This window comes from Mastacembelus armatus, chromosome 21 (genome assembly GCF_900324485.2).
Source record: "Mastacembelus armatus chromosome 21, fMasArm1.2, whole genome shotgun sequence".
NCBI lineage: Eukaryota > Metazoa > Chordata > Actinopteri > Synbranchiformes > Mastacembelidae > Mastacembelus > Mastacembelus armatus.
The window spans coordinates 8,260,784-8,275,754 of record NC_046653.1 but is presented as its reverse complement, the minus strand read 5'-3'; the positions used below and the strand labels follow the sequence as shown (position 1 = coordinate 8,275,754).

The 14,971-nt window shown below is 38.4% G+C and overlaps 1 pseudogene; it reads left to right on the top strand.

Annotated features, from left to right (window-relative positions):
* The first annotated feature begins 7,525 nt into the window (after positions 1-7,525).
* LOC113122885 (uncharacterized) overlaps positions 7,526-14,971 on the top strand; it is a 31,212-nt pseudogene continuing 23,766 nt past the window's right edge.

Below are 14,971 nucleotides of genomic sequence, written 5' to 3'. Positions count from 1 at the left end.
AAATAGAGCTGAAACAAATTCGAATAACTCTGTTAGTTTGGTCAATAAGGTAAGTTTTTCACTCATCTACTCACTTTTTACTGTACCTACATAAGACAGTTCAAATCATTGTTGGTCTAACAGGGTCCTGGTAGTGAGCCATAGCTGGGTTGTGTGTTTCCAGTTTGTGTGTCAATATAAGGTAGGGGGAAGAAGACTTGGTATCACATATGATCTGCCTAATCAGGAGGTCAACTGAGAGTGTCTCTAGCTCCTTTTTAACTGCAGCAGGTCATTGTTTAGTGGCTCATAATGCTGCTGCCAGTGCTGCTGGTCTCTCTCAGGCGTGTTCAGTCTAACTGCATCCTCATATGAATTAATTTTAATTTCTATGATTTGTTTTTTGGATCACTTCTGAATGTCCTTGTGTCCTGTGTGGTTCTCTGTTTTTAAATTTTTATTTATATACACTGGATTCAGGCACGTTTTTTCTGGGTGCAGTCTACAATAAAAAGTTTGGACATTGCAGCATTGAAGGTACTGGCTTCTTAGTCTGACGTTTGTGAGTTAAAAATAAAATAGCAAACTATAAAGTATCTCACTAACAAGAACACTGGGATTGTTTGAATTATAAATTATGATTGAAGACAATTAAACATCAGTTTGTTTGTTTTTTCATACTGTATATTGTTGTGCCACAGGTATTTATTTCATATGGCATTTGAAAATATATTTTAAAAAATTCTCAAAACACACAGTTTAATATAACAACAAGGGAATAATAATGAGCTCAAGATAGCCTGCAAAAGAAATTATGACAGAAATAAAATGTCAGGCACAGGAATTAATTCACTTTTTATACAAATCAATTATGTTTTTGTAAATGAATTCTGGGTACAAACAGTTAACTCATTGAATGGAAAGATGAAGTTAGTCTTAAAGGGCTCCTGATCACAGAAGAATTTCATTTGTCAGGGTAAAGCAAAATACATACAAACTTACACACAACCCACCCACAGACACTTTTAATATTCAATTATTACAGTCATCTATCTCCATATAAAGGCTTTTTTCAGCCTTCTACAGCACTGTAATTTCCTGTTAAAAACAAAGCTGCAAATCTCCATCTTCCTTCCTGTCCATCTAATCTAACCTCTATGAGAAAAATTTACTGCTTGTAGACAGAAAACAGTCAACATCTTGGAGCAGTTTTGAAATGGTAAAAATGGAGGCATAAGAGTATCAAGCAGTCTGACTCTGGTGCCAGACTCGCAAAGCAATCTTCCCTCACCAAATCCCTGCAGCACAATTCAATTCCATATCACTGCAGGCCAGGACACCCAGGACATAATCTGACAGCCATGAAAGGTTGGCAGGAGGGCAATAGCAAAGATTCTCTTCAAGTCCATGAAATAAAAGCAAACCTTTGCATTAAAATTGATAGTTTCTGATAAAATAAAGTTCTTAATACTTTACTGTAAATTGATTAATAGGATCATGGATACGTGGTGTTAGGCTATTTCTATTTCTCTGTCTTTGGAAATCTACACAAAAAACAAATCCATCAGAAAAAGTAAAAGAACATTAGAGAGATATTTGGTAAAGAAAGAGGTAAGAAGCAAAGTATTGAGAAGTTCGGAAGAGTAGCTGCTTAGTGTCGTAAAGGAAGTAATAATGAAGGGGTCTATTTAGCAGTGTAGCCCACTATAGAGGTGCTAACTCTTTATACTAAAGTGTTAGGTATATAAATATCTGAATCTAAACTCAGATATCTGTTGACATTATACCACTTTTCTTGCAATGAGAAGGAGAAAAAGGGCTGAATTAATGTTTGAATTGAATGTAAATACTTCACTGACATAATTTTCAATACGTTTTATTAACTATTATTTTTTGGATGTGCTCAAATTAAATTTAGGTGCGCTTGAGAGTCTAAAAACACAGTATAGTATGTGAGGCCATAGCATACATAGCATACAGCATACATACATAACAGCACCATCCAGACCTAGACAGAATATAATATATAGAATATAACAAAAAAAAAAGGAAAAAAATGCAAAATACAAGTGAATATACAAACTAAACAAAAAAAATAAATAGGATATAGGGTGCAGCAAGGATTACTTTTTTTTTTTTGTTTGTTTGTTTTGTTAGAGGGGACAGCTACCACAGCTGTTGCTAGTTAAACCTCCTCAGGCAGGGCTTTCCCAGATGCTCTGACTGTCACAGCTCAGTCACCTGTGATGTTTCCTCTGGACTGGACTTGCCACCAGCCACCCTGAGGACATGAGCCTGTGAGATGGCTCATGATGTTACTGGGAGCCACAACATGAATTGCCTTAAAACACATCACCTCAACCACATCAAATTGAAAATTCACAGAGACCCAGTGTCAGCAGGGATGAATGTTCACTATACAATTCCATCTGTTTGGCATCTTAGTATGTTAAAACCCACAGAAACTAAATGCAATATCTTGTTGACCAGGTTCAAGGTATTTTGTTTCATTCATATGACTCTACTTCAAACAGTATCTTGTGAAAATAAAGTCTCATTAATGCAGTTTTGTAGCCTTTTTCGGTGAGAAACCAGACCTGAAGAGAGCGAGTTGTTATCTTAACAGTTTTAGCTGAAGATGAAGGCAGAGAAAGGATACTAATGGATTTCCTGAGGTCAGCCAAGGATATAAAAGAACATATTGTAGGAAAATGTGTTGTAAATAAAAGTAGTGCGAGCAAAATGATGAGCAGTAATGTGGTTAAAGCACACTCAAGGCCTTGATCTGTTCTTTGCTGAAAATGAGAACTAGATGCAAACCTGACCATGTAGTTGTTGCATAGAAAAAATACAAAAAAGTTAGTATAGTTATAGATAAACTAATAAATGACTGTATTAAAAATGTAATGCCTCTAAAGGAAACATACAGTGTTATTTGTCCTCTGCAGAGCTCAAATAGCATGTGTGTTTTAACAGCACTTCAAATGTTGTGTTTGAGAAAATCAAAGATTTTTCCAAGCATTAATGGGTCTCTGGTATCAAAGTCTGATAAGATAGTGGCCAAGTTTTAGATTAAAGAATGAATATTTAACACCTTAAGTGCCTCAAAATTCCTGTCTGACCTCACATTTTAAATGATGTCACTAGTGACAGCAAATTAATGCATGAGAAGACCTAAATTAGTTCTTTTTCTCTCTTCTTGCTCTTTAAATTTTTGTTTTTGACCCTTCAGCACTTTTTGCACAGTTTATTGTGCCCCCACAACCCTGATATGATTTAACTTGCATGGACATGCAAAAGAACCTCCATATTTCATATTTGAAACCTAGTGAGCTAATTGCAGTTCTCGCAGTCTTCACACATAAGAGACTAAGGCTACTTTAAAGGTGCAATGTGTAAAATGTGAAAGATTTAGCAACATCTAGTCGTGAGAATTGCATGATCTGTTCAACTGAGGATTTAGGCAATTTTACCAGAGGTGGCCAACATCATGAAGATTTCACTTAGGCATAAAAATCACTTTTGTCAAGTAATGACGTAGGCCATTATTTTAAGAAGGTGACGATATGTAGATTTAAAGGCTCATTCTAAGAATGCAGTGGTTGGTATTTTCTGTGATATTCACTATATATACCTGTATTCACTATATGCCATCAGTCCTTCTAAATATTACACGTTGAAGTAACCTAAAAAAAAAATCAATACCTCATCATACTGTTGCTATGTGTGAATACTGTAAGACTCATTAATGAGAACATGCTCAGCTTGGCAGTCATCCACTACCAATGTTCTCTAAAATATCCCTTGATGATGTTAATGCTTTCAAAACACTTCTTCCCTTTTCATTGCTGATCATTTGAAACTCACAGTTCACAACTTTAGGAATCCAGGGCTGCTGTTGAGTACTACTGCATGATAAACTGAGATAGTGTACTTTATTGATTGTTCTCATGAATCATAGTTTGAACTGCACAGAACTGGAAGCACCCTAACAAGCAGCACGCCACCAGAGGGTCAGAGAACAGGCTCATGCTATGCAGCCAGATACTGTTAAAGTAACAGATCTTTAGTTTAAATTTTAAGTCAGAATTTGAATATTTCATTCAGTGCAAAGACAACCCAGCCTAAATAACGATATAGAACATGTATACCACAACTAGAGTTGTAAATTGCATATGTTTATTGTATACTCTTCTAGGTGATGTCTGTCAAATGACATATGTATTTGTATGTATCTATCTACTCAAGATGTGGTTGACATTTAGCACAGCTAATATGAAACATATATATATAAGGGAAGAGAAGATAAGAGAATATAATATATTTTGTTCATTTTTGTGCAGATGGACAAATGCTTATACAAGCAAGATCCACAACTGTCAAAAGTTTCTTCTTTAGCAGAAAGATGATCTATTTCAAGTCAGCATATTCCAATTTATAGTTTTCCTCCACAATGTGCCTTGTCCTCCCATGCTGTCACTCTGCTGTCCATCTTATAGGGCTTTCGAGCTGCTCATCCCTATCGTAATGACCTCCTCGGGGACCTGAAGGCTCCGTCTGCAATGTCCCGGCTGTTTAGTGAAGGACTACACCACTTCATGTGAAACAATCAAAAGCGGTGACAGAGCATGGTGCCAACTGTCCTCTTGTTAATACAAAACCTTCATACTGAGATGAAAAGAACAGTTACTTGCAGGGTGAAACCCTCTCTCTATGGGTTGATGGGTTGGGATGGAGAGCATATTGTCTCTTTGATAGCAATTCTCTTTGACAGCCACTCATGATGGCGTGTGAAATATTTCCTCTGAATGTAAATATTGAGCAGCAAGTTAAAAAACATACTGTTGCTTTCAAAAGCGTGAGTGATGTTTTGAATCCAGCTCATGACACCATCATTGATTATGATGAGACAGAAAAAGCAATCAATTTCCTCGAGTTGATGAGGTGTGTGTGATGTTTAGAGAGGTAAAGAATTGATGCTTTCAGTAATGTCCAGCTGTGCAACTAGCCATAAATGTCATATCATATTAGGATGTAAATGCTTTGTGGACAGAGACAATAAGCTGGAAGATATATAGAGAATGCAAATGTTTTAAAGCAGACTGCAGGGGTCTATTGTATGTGGCTGTGCTCAAAAAAAAACAAAGTCTTTCACTCAAGCATCATTTTATTCGAAAAGTAATGTTTCAACACTGCAGGCTTTGCATTCTGTGGGGACTGCTAAAACAGTGCATGTCTTCTGAAGTTGGATTTATGCAGAAGTGGTAACTTCAAGTTTCCTCAACTACTGATGTTTTCTTTTACCTCGACTCAGGTGCACTTAGATAACCACTTTGGATGCAAATATTTCTGCAAGTCTCAGTCTTTGGCCCCTATACTTTTCAAAAGTGGAAACTCTAGCAAGAAAAACACATTTGTTCCCTACTTAGCTGCACTACTGTGGCGATTAAAATCCAACAGAATCATTGAAATCAATTAGAATCACGTCAAGACTGTCATGTGTCTGACATGTGGCATTGCCCTTTGGCTTCAGCTGCACATTGACTCGTCTCTATTATGGAAATATAACTGTTTATTTTTGGAATAAGGTTGTGAGAGTGTCTCCTTATGCGATTCTACCATAAGTGTAATAGTTTGGCATTAATCGCATTAGACAACAACAGTGGTTGTTCAGGGGTCTTTTTGTAAAGTATTGCAGATGATAGCTGTCTCTGTGGATGTGCTTCTATTTGTATTTGACAGGGGGAAATTGAAAAAAGTAAAAAGATAGTGGAGTGTTATTACTGCTTAAATAAACAATTTCTAATCACTTTCAGATAACACATTATTATTACTATTATTATTTTCTACTCTACATAAATATATTGACCCCTTTGTAAAGCAGAGTTTGTTCACACTGGGTCACCGGTCAGTGAATAATTATATGTTTGTATGTACAGACTATGCACTATTATATCAATACATTATGTTTAGATCTTATAATATTGTACTTTCATGTTTTTGGTTGATTGTTGAGATTAATGTGCATTGTACTTGTGGAGCACTGGTTTCTACAACCCAACTCTCAGAGCTGTGATCCAGATGTTCCTCCTTTGGTCCTTCAAACACAACAGAAATTATGAATATGCAAAAGGGGGAGGGAGAGAGCTACCCCTCCAAGCCTCATAAAAAGCAGCATTAAGCATTAAGCTTCCCTAATTAAACTGAACTCTCCCCTTCCACACAGTGAGGATTAATTTGGAGACATGCTAGAACCTCTTCAGGTCTTCTTTCAGCCTCATATTGGCCCCAGCTCCTCTGCTGGAACACTGCAGGCTGCGACAATCAATAAAAAGCAACTTCATGAATAGATTTTCTCCATTATAAGTAGATGCTATTTTAAACAGGTTGGCCATGTTAAAATGGCTTGATTTAAACGCATTGAATAATGAATGACACCACAGTTTACAGCTTGTAAAGGTAATCTGTAATCCCCTGTACTGGCCTGGAGAAAGGTTCGATCATAGACTGATTAGATGAATTACACCAACATCTTAGTGTATAAAATAAGGTCTATTACTGAGCTGTGGCTAAACATTTCTCAGAGTGGCAATTCGCATGAATATTCACTGTGTTCCTGAGAACAGTGGTTATTTTCCCTTAATGTTACGAGCTTTAGTATAAGACAAATTATGGAAAATATGCCACATATGGAAAAACTCTCAGCAACAAGAGTATATGTTGGACTCCTCACTGGTGGTTTTTTCTTAACAGCTATGTAAAATACTGTGTCTTTCTTCTTCCTTATGAAAGCTGCATGTAAAACCTATGTGCAAAAGGGTAATTAAGGAGAATCAGAACACAGTGAATCCTAGAATTTGAATGGCAGTGAAATTTTCATTGGATTGCTCCATTATCACTGTTTGAAAAGCAATCATTCCTCTGATAAATTATAATGTATACCTTTATTTTCAGAATAAAGAAAAATGTAGCCTAGTCATTATTTCTTGTTCTTTGTCATTAAGGCACAATGCAGTTGAGTACTTCCATAATTGTCCAATTATTTAGAGAGAGCATAAAGTTATTATCACTTCCGAGCTTGCCAGTGATTTACATACTAACTGAAGTGTTTAAGCTTCAGTTAGTATGTATGTATTTAAGCACAGTATAATACCTAGCCAGTTAAACTTCATGGATCTCAATCTGTCCATTTAGGAAGCTGTCCATTTGTCCAGTTCCTCCAAGATGGCACATCCATATGTGACAGGTGGGATAATGTGCACTACATACAAGTTAGATCTGGTAGAAGGGCACCACCTAGCGATCTAACAGTTACGCCTGATAGTAACCCCCCAGTGCGTTTTGGAAATATGGATAACTTCATGTTACCCTTTGTTTGTAGTTTTGTGTTTCTAATGTTATTGTCCAATGTTACAGACTTGTAATGCCCTTGTCTCATATATTATCCAACATATTGAACACGAAGAACTGAGTGAACTTAAAGATGAGGGCATGTCATATCCTGTCCATTAAGCTATTAAGCTTGCAAGACCTAAACACAGATAAAATGCCAGGAAGTACAAAACATAGTGATGAACAGGAGAAATTGAAGAGAGAACTAGGGCAGCTGAAACTTATGGTGCAACAGAAAGAAACTGAAATGCAGGAACTGACTAACAGGAAGCATATGGTAAGCGACAAAACTGTACCAGTTCACACAGCCTCAACTTCAGCTAACAGTCCACCATGGAGAAAAGACTACAAAAACTACTACAAAATATCAGGCCAGATTGGTGAACCTGGGCAAAAGGACAGGCTTACCTTCTCCAGCCTGGCCCGCCAAATTGAGAATGCGTTGAGTAAAGGTTACCCTGAATCAGAAATAGTGGATGCTGTTATCAGAGCTATGGTACCCGGACTCCAACTGCACAGTTATCTAGAAGGTAAGAGCGATCTGTCTCTGCCTACTCTTAGGAGGATCCTCCGATCACACTATCAAGAGTGTAGTACAACTGAACTATACAAACGGCTCACCACAGAGGTCCAGGGCAATAGAGAGACCCCCCAGAACTTCTTAATCAGAGTGATGGATTTAAGACAAAAAATACTGTTTGCCTTGCGGGAAGCAAAAGTTTGACCCTGCACTAGTACAGAGCATGTTCATGCACACTGGTCACAGGCTTACAGAATGACAACATCAAGACTGATCTCCAACCTTACCTGTTGCAACCAACTACCTCCAATGAGTCACTCCTGGAGAGGCTTAATATGGCATGTGCTAATGAGAAAGAGGCAAGACAAAAAGAGGCAGATCGACAAGAAACTCATAGCTCAACAAACCATTACTATGCTCCCCCCAGATGTGTTGTCCGACCTAAAGGAAATCAAAGCAGATATAGTACTGCTAAAGGATCTCAAGGCAGAAGTACCACAAATCAGGGTTGGCACGGACTGCCCAGTATCAGCAAAGATTCGCACCATCAAGATACCCCATGCCACGCCCTCGACCCAGGTGTCTTGCGTGCCAGCAGCGAGGAATGGAATACTGCCAGCACTGCTACAGATGTGGGAGTAGTGAACACTTCCATGCGGGCTGTAGGGGCTACAGAGGGCTCCCTATTGCCGAAAGAGGGACTCCGTTAAACGAGGAGCGGTTGCCCCCGAGGGACGGCGAGTGACCGGCGCAGTCAAAATGTCCCAAAAACGTACCAGCATAATCAGTCATAGCCGTGTACCCGCTTACTTCAGCTAAGGAAACACACTCACCTGCTGATATACACAGCATTCAGACCCAACATACTGAATGTCAGGAAAATAGCACAGAGCCACCTAGATGAAAGCCAAAGAAAAATAGTACGTGAGATGTTGAGGGAGGAGTCGAGCTCCTTCTCTCGCTCAGATAATGACATAGGTTGTACTGAGAAACTCCAGTTAAACCTTTCATTAAAAGACCCAGAGCCAGTAGTCCGGACCTACATGTCAGTCCCTAAGCCACTGTATGAAGAAATGAAAGATTATCTGAGAGATCTAATCACACATGAATGGATAGAGAAATCCCACTCGTCCTATGCATCACCTGTTGTTTGGGTATGACAAAAATGCAGCTCTTTGCGTCTGTGTATAGATTACAGAGAACTAAACCGTAAGACTCACCCTGACAGACAGCCAATCCCCAGAGTCCAGGATATCATGGAGGGCCTTGGAGGAAACACCATGTTTTCACTGTTAGATCAAGGGAAGGCATACCATCAGGGGTTCATGGAAAAAGACAGTAAACATCTGACAGCTTTTGTAATACCATGGGGACGGTACGAATGGGCCAGGATCCCATTTGTACTTATGAATGCTCCAGCAGCCTTTCAACGCTGTATGGAGGAGTGTTTAGAAGGTCTCAGAGACTTGAGAGATTAAGAATCTCAGAGAGATTTGTGTCCCGTATCTGGATGATACATTAATGTTCAGTAAAACACAAGTCATGTCAACGATGTAAGAAAAGTATTGCAGAGGTTGAGACAGTGTGGAATTAAACTAAAACCAAGCAAATGTGAGTTATTCAAAAGCAAAATCCGCTACCTGGGGAGAACAGTATCGGCAGAAGGAAACAAAATGGATCCTGCTGACACAGCTGCCATAAGGGTCCTCAAAGAAAAAAATCCCAAAAACGGTTGGTGAGTTGAGGCAGATTCTGGGACTGTTGAGCTACTATCGCCAGTACATTAAGGATTTTTCTTGCATTGCTAGCCCCCTTTATGGGCTAACAAAGGGTCCTGGTCAGGAAGTAAGCTCACAGCCCAAGGGGAGGAAGTTACACTCAAAGAGAAACGCAAAAGCGGTGCCATCTCACACGCCAATTGATTGGACAGACTAAATATAGACTTAATTTTGACTTCTATATAGGATGAATATAGACTTAATATTGCAATATTAAAACCCAACAAGTCATGGAACAACTGATAAACTGTCTGGTTCAACCTCCTGTCCTGGCATTCCCAGATTTCTCCCAGTCGTTCATTCTCCACACAGATGCATCCAACAAGGGGCTCGGTGCCGTGTTGTATCAGAAACAAAATGGAAAACTGTGTGTAATTGCGTATGGGTCTCGGACACCGTCAGCATCAGAGAAAGTTCAGAGTTCACCTTCACTCAGGTAAACTGGAATTCCTCACCCTTAAATGGGCCGTCACAGTACAAATAGCCACGAAATCTTTCTATGTCCCCTTTTTCACAGTTTACAGTGACAACAACCCCCTGCTAAGTTGAATGCTACAGGAAGCAGATGGGTAGCCGAACTAGCTGATTTCAACTTTACCATTAAGTACCATCCTGGCAAAAAGAACATTGATACTGATAGTCTGTCTAGAATGCCAATAGATGTAGAAAAGTTAATGAATGAGGGCACAGAGGAGATGTCTTATGATGCAGTAGGAACAATTATGCACGCGGTAGAAACACAGTAGGAGTCGAATGCCTCATGGTCATTGGCCATCTCTGTCAGTGGTGACTGTCAAAACACACACTGGTGCAATGGGCCCTGGGTCCCTCCTGGTGCAGGACAATACCTGGCCTAATGTGGCCAGAGTGTGTAGGCAGTTCCTGGATGATACATTGATGCCATTGACTGGCCCTCACATTCCTCTGGCATAAATCTATTTGAATAACTTTGGGACATGAAGTTATGACTATCCAGGAACTCACTGATGCCCTGATCCAGGTCTGGAAAGAGATCCCCTGGGACACCATCTGCTTACTCATCAGGAACAAGCCCAGACACTGGAACACTGGGGCCATACACTTTTCTGAGTCACATTATGATAGGCTGTGATGAAATTTACATTACTTGAATGAGACTGGGATTTCACTTTTCCACTTTGATTTGTAGTGTGAATTTGAATACAGCCCTCTGTTGGTTTTTGATTTTGGTTTCCCTTGACTGTTATGTAATTTTGTGCTGAACATATTATACAATGCATTAGTAAAAATTTTCAAATTCATTAATTTGTTAATTTGCTTGTGATGTAAATTGTTGTAAATCCCTTCAAGTAAATTAAGGGACACTGTAATTTACATTTGTGATGTTCAGTACATTTGTGAAACTCTACATATTCATAGTGAAATCTTGAGTGGACACATTAAGGTGTCAAAAATTTGCCACAAATCCAAGTTAAAATATCAACAGACAAGAATAAGCACTGCATGATAAAGAACCTGAGGGGCAATAACTGTAAAGAAACTGTGTTTGTCCATTTGTCTTTGCAAGCAGCTCCACCACCAGGACTTGACTATTGGTCTCTCTGAAGGTGGGTCAATGTTAAAATCATGTGACTATAATGGGTCATTTCATGACTCTAATTCTCTATTTCTCTCTTTTGCTTATCAGACATCACTTCACTCTACCTTGCTGTTGTCTAATATTCATTATATATCTCATTTTAAAACCATTATTCTGGGGTTAACAAATTTAAATTAGCAGTACTCTCCCAGTGTCGAGATTGCTCAGGTTTTGGTAAAAATAATTTTGTGTTCCTTAATGTGAAGTGCTATGGTGGGAAATAATTTTACTGCAGAGCTGCCAAAGTGGCTATAAAGTGAGGTATTCTTGCTCATACAGTTAAAATAATTATTAAGACAGATGAAGTTTCATGGCTGAAGAAATCTGGTGCTCGTGTCATAATTCAGATAGCAAACTGTTCACTTACTGAAAGCTTGGTTGATTAGACTGATGCTGGTGGTTGTCACTTTGGATAACAGACTGTATCATGCATATCATGCAGGTAAGTACATGTACATGTCGTTATATAAAATATTTCCTACGTGCTTCTCTTACTGTTTCTATATCAGCTGCTCCTCCTGCTCAGTTTTCTGATATTTCCATACTGTATCACTGGTCTTGAGTCACCAATGAACAGATTGTTCTCCAACTCACCCAAGCCAGACATAACTGTGGGAATAATACTGATTAAGAAATTAGACCTGATTAGAATTGCTGATGGAGGCTATTAACATAAGAAGTGACCACAAGGTATACAAACAATTAAATGTGCTCATGTAAAAGTTTTACAGCTATAAAATATGGTGCTTTGTACTGCTTCAGTAGCTATTTGACATGTTGAAACTGCATTTTCCATTCGGACCCACTGTCATGTCAGAAATGGGAATAAATTAATCACATCAATTATTTAGTTTTCCAAATTCAGGGCTGAATGAGGGTCTAAATAAACCCCAATGTATTTCATATTCAAGTTCTATCAGTAATTCCTGGAATAAAAAAAAAAAGACCTTTTGTGCACACACCTTTTGTGTGCCCTCTGTCCACTGCCCTGATCTTACAACCACAAGCAGACACAAAAGGAAAGGCTGGAATCTACTTGTTGGTGTTGCAATGGGTGACAGTATATTGAAAAGTGTTTGTTATTGTTTTTGCCAGGGGCATTGTTTTCAGTGGATGGAGAGACTACAGGAAGCAGCTCAGGCTGCCAGACAAGCATTAATCACAGCTCTAACAGCTAAAGACAAAGGAAATTGAGTGTTTCTTCAAATAAACTCACTGATATCTTTATTACTAATATTAATCCAACAAACCAATGACTTCTCTGTCTGGTCAGGCTCCTCCGTTGGTACCTAATTGCCTGCTGTGACTGTTTACATTGTGAGACCTTATGTTTAATACAGCCCTGAATATGGTGATGTTCCCCTGTTGAGGGAGCTTGTAGCATCTGTCATTAAGCATAGAAATGCAGTTTGAACATGGCTAACCGCCTCTCACCTCTGAAAACTAACCACCTAAGCCTGGGTGGTATAAACGTTTTCTTTGACCTGGTTGTGCTTAGAGAGTCTATGTCTGATGCTGGATGAACTCATACTGTAGGGGATATTGTAGGTTTGACTTCCCATTAGTTTGATCTTTCCAGATCTTTTTTAATTTGCTGTGTTTTTTCCTGACATTATGAAAATGAGTTGAAATATCTTGGTGTTTCAATAATCACTCTTTTTTTTTTTTCTACCTACCGTTAGGGAGCATTCACTACATAAAAAGCAGCTCAGTGGATCAAAGTAAAATTTGTATAACCTGAAATTCAATGAGAGGTGTGCACCAACTAAAATCGCATGTGCTTATCTTACCCTATTGCCCTGTGCCCTGTATCAGCTGCCAACAGCATTTCACTGTGAAGAAGGGATTTCAAACTATTCCCTTCACTAATTATTTTATGAATGTTTATCGGGCAAAACTGAATTCTTTTAGAAGCTTTATGCATAACATCAAATTATTCATTCTCACCTAGAAATCTTTCTATGTGGGGAACCAGGTTCCCACCTAATTAGAGCAGAATAAGTACTTTGAAAAGTTATTTACAGTACGTGTTGACACTGGATCTATCTCGTCTCCTCAGGATTCATTAAGAGCGCTGTGTCTTTGTGTAAAGAAAACAATGATAGCACACACTAATCAAAACAAAATAAGTGTGTCAGAAGCTAACCCTTCTACCACTTTCAAAAACTTTTGTCAACATGAAGTCAGAAAACGACACTACTTTCTATGTTCAGTGTAACTGGCCTGTCAGCACTGCCTTTGTAACTGTGCAGAATGATGCATTTTACTTTAACTGCAGACTTGGGTTTTCTTCCCCATCTCCTCACCATTGTAGACTTCACTATAGTGCATTTATGAACGTAAGATATGATTTACTCTCACTGCTCTCACTAGTTTTGTTTCCAGACACAGTAGGCAACTGTTTTCAGTGAAAAAACCTCTACAAAACCACTGCACCTTTCCTACCCAGCATCAGTAGTGACACAGGCAATGTTACCAATTAACTGGTAAACATTTTGGAGCAGCCAGCAAGCTAAAGCTTACTATATTACTATAGAGCTAAATGAAAAGTGACACAAAATAAATGCCAATGTTGCTCTGATATTGTGTTTGCATCTTAATGCACTGGCCCCACATGGTAAGTCAAATGATAAAATAATAAGAAATGAATGCAACTTTTAAAATAAGTCTTTCAAATCAATACATTTATACATATTCAACCCACGTGTGAATGGACAGAACAAAAATATACAAGAAACATAAAATGAAGTTAACCATAGCAGCATGTTAGAAGATTAATGATAAATAATATAAAACCTGTAGCTACTGCAAATGGCTTATTACCTGCAGTATACACTGGTAAAAATACCACAGTGGTATTCTGTTTAACTACTGAATCTGCCTAGAGAGTTCAAATCAGAATCTTTAATATTTATCTCTTATATTAACTTTTTCATGAGTAGCAGTGCTGTTTCTAATAAATGAAAGGAATGAATCAATGGCCATTTTTTCTGTTTCTCTCAGTGGAGCCCTTCTGGCTCATGCCAATAGGTGAGTAACTCTTCTGTGTGTAGAGTAGAAGTACTTAAACAAATCTGCATCATCCTGAATGTAAGCTGAGATACGCTATTAGCTATTCTAACCAGCACATTTACCTTGTGGTAGATTTAATCTTGCTAAACCACAAGGCTAGTGCATTCTCTACTCTGTAGTCTTTCAGTGTTTAGCAGCTAAAATTGTCCTTTCAAGTAAAGTATGTTCCTTTCATTGTCTCTGAAGGACAGGATGTGTGTGTAAAGATGGCAGCAGAGGCGACCAGTGCATATATCTTTTTTTCTGTGTGTGTGTGGAAGAAGAAAGGGGGGGGGGGTGCAAGGCTTGAAGTTGTGACATTCCACACCTCTGCAGCTTTGAATTTTAACATCTTATGTATTTATGAATGCAATCTAAATGGATTGACTTTATACCTACCATACCATCCTTTTAATTCAAACCCAAATGTGATTATGTATTATGCATGCAAATGAGATTTGTGTCTCAAAAGATTTTGATGAAAATACATGATTTTCTACAAGCAACATTGTTCTGCCACAAGAGCTACACTGCAGTAATCTGTCATATCCATCATAAACTGGCAGGATAGTGTAATATTACCAACCAGTCTAATGCATGCAGTGTGTGGGATTCTATTATAGTCATTTGATG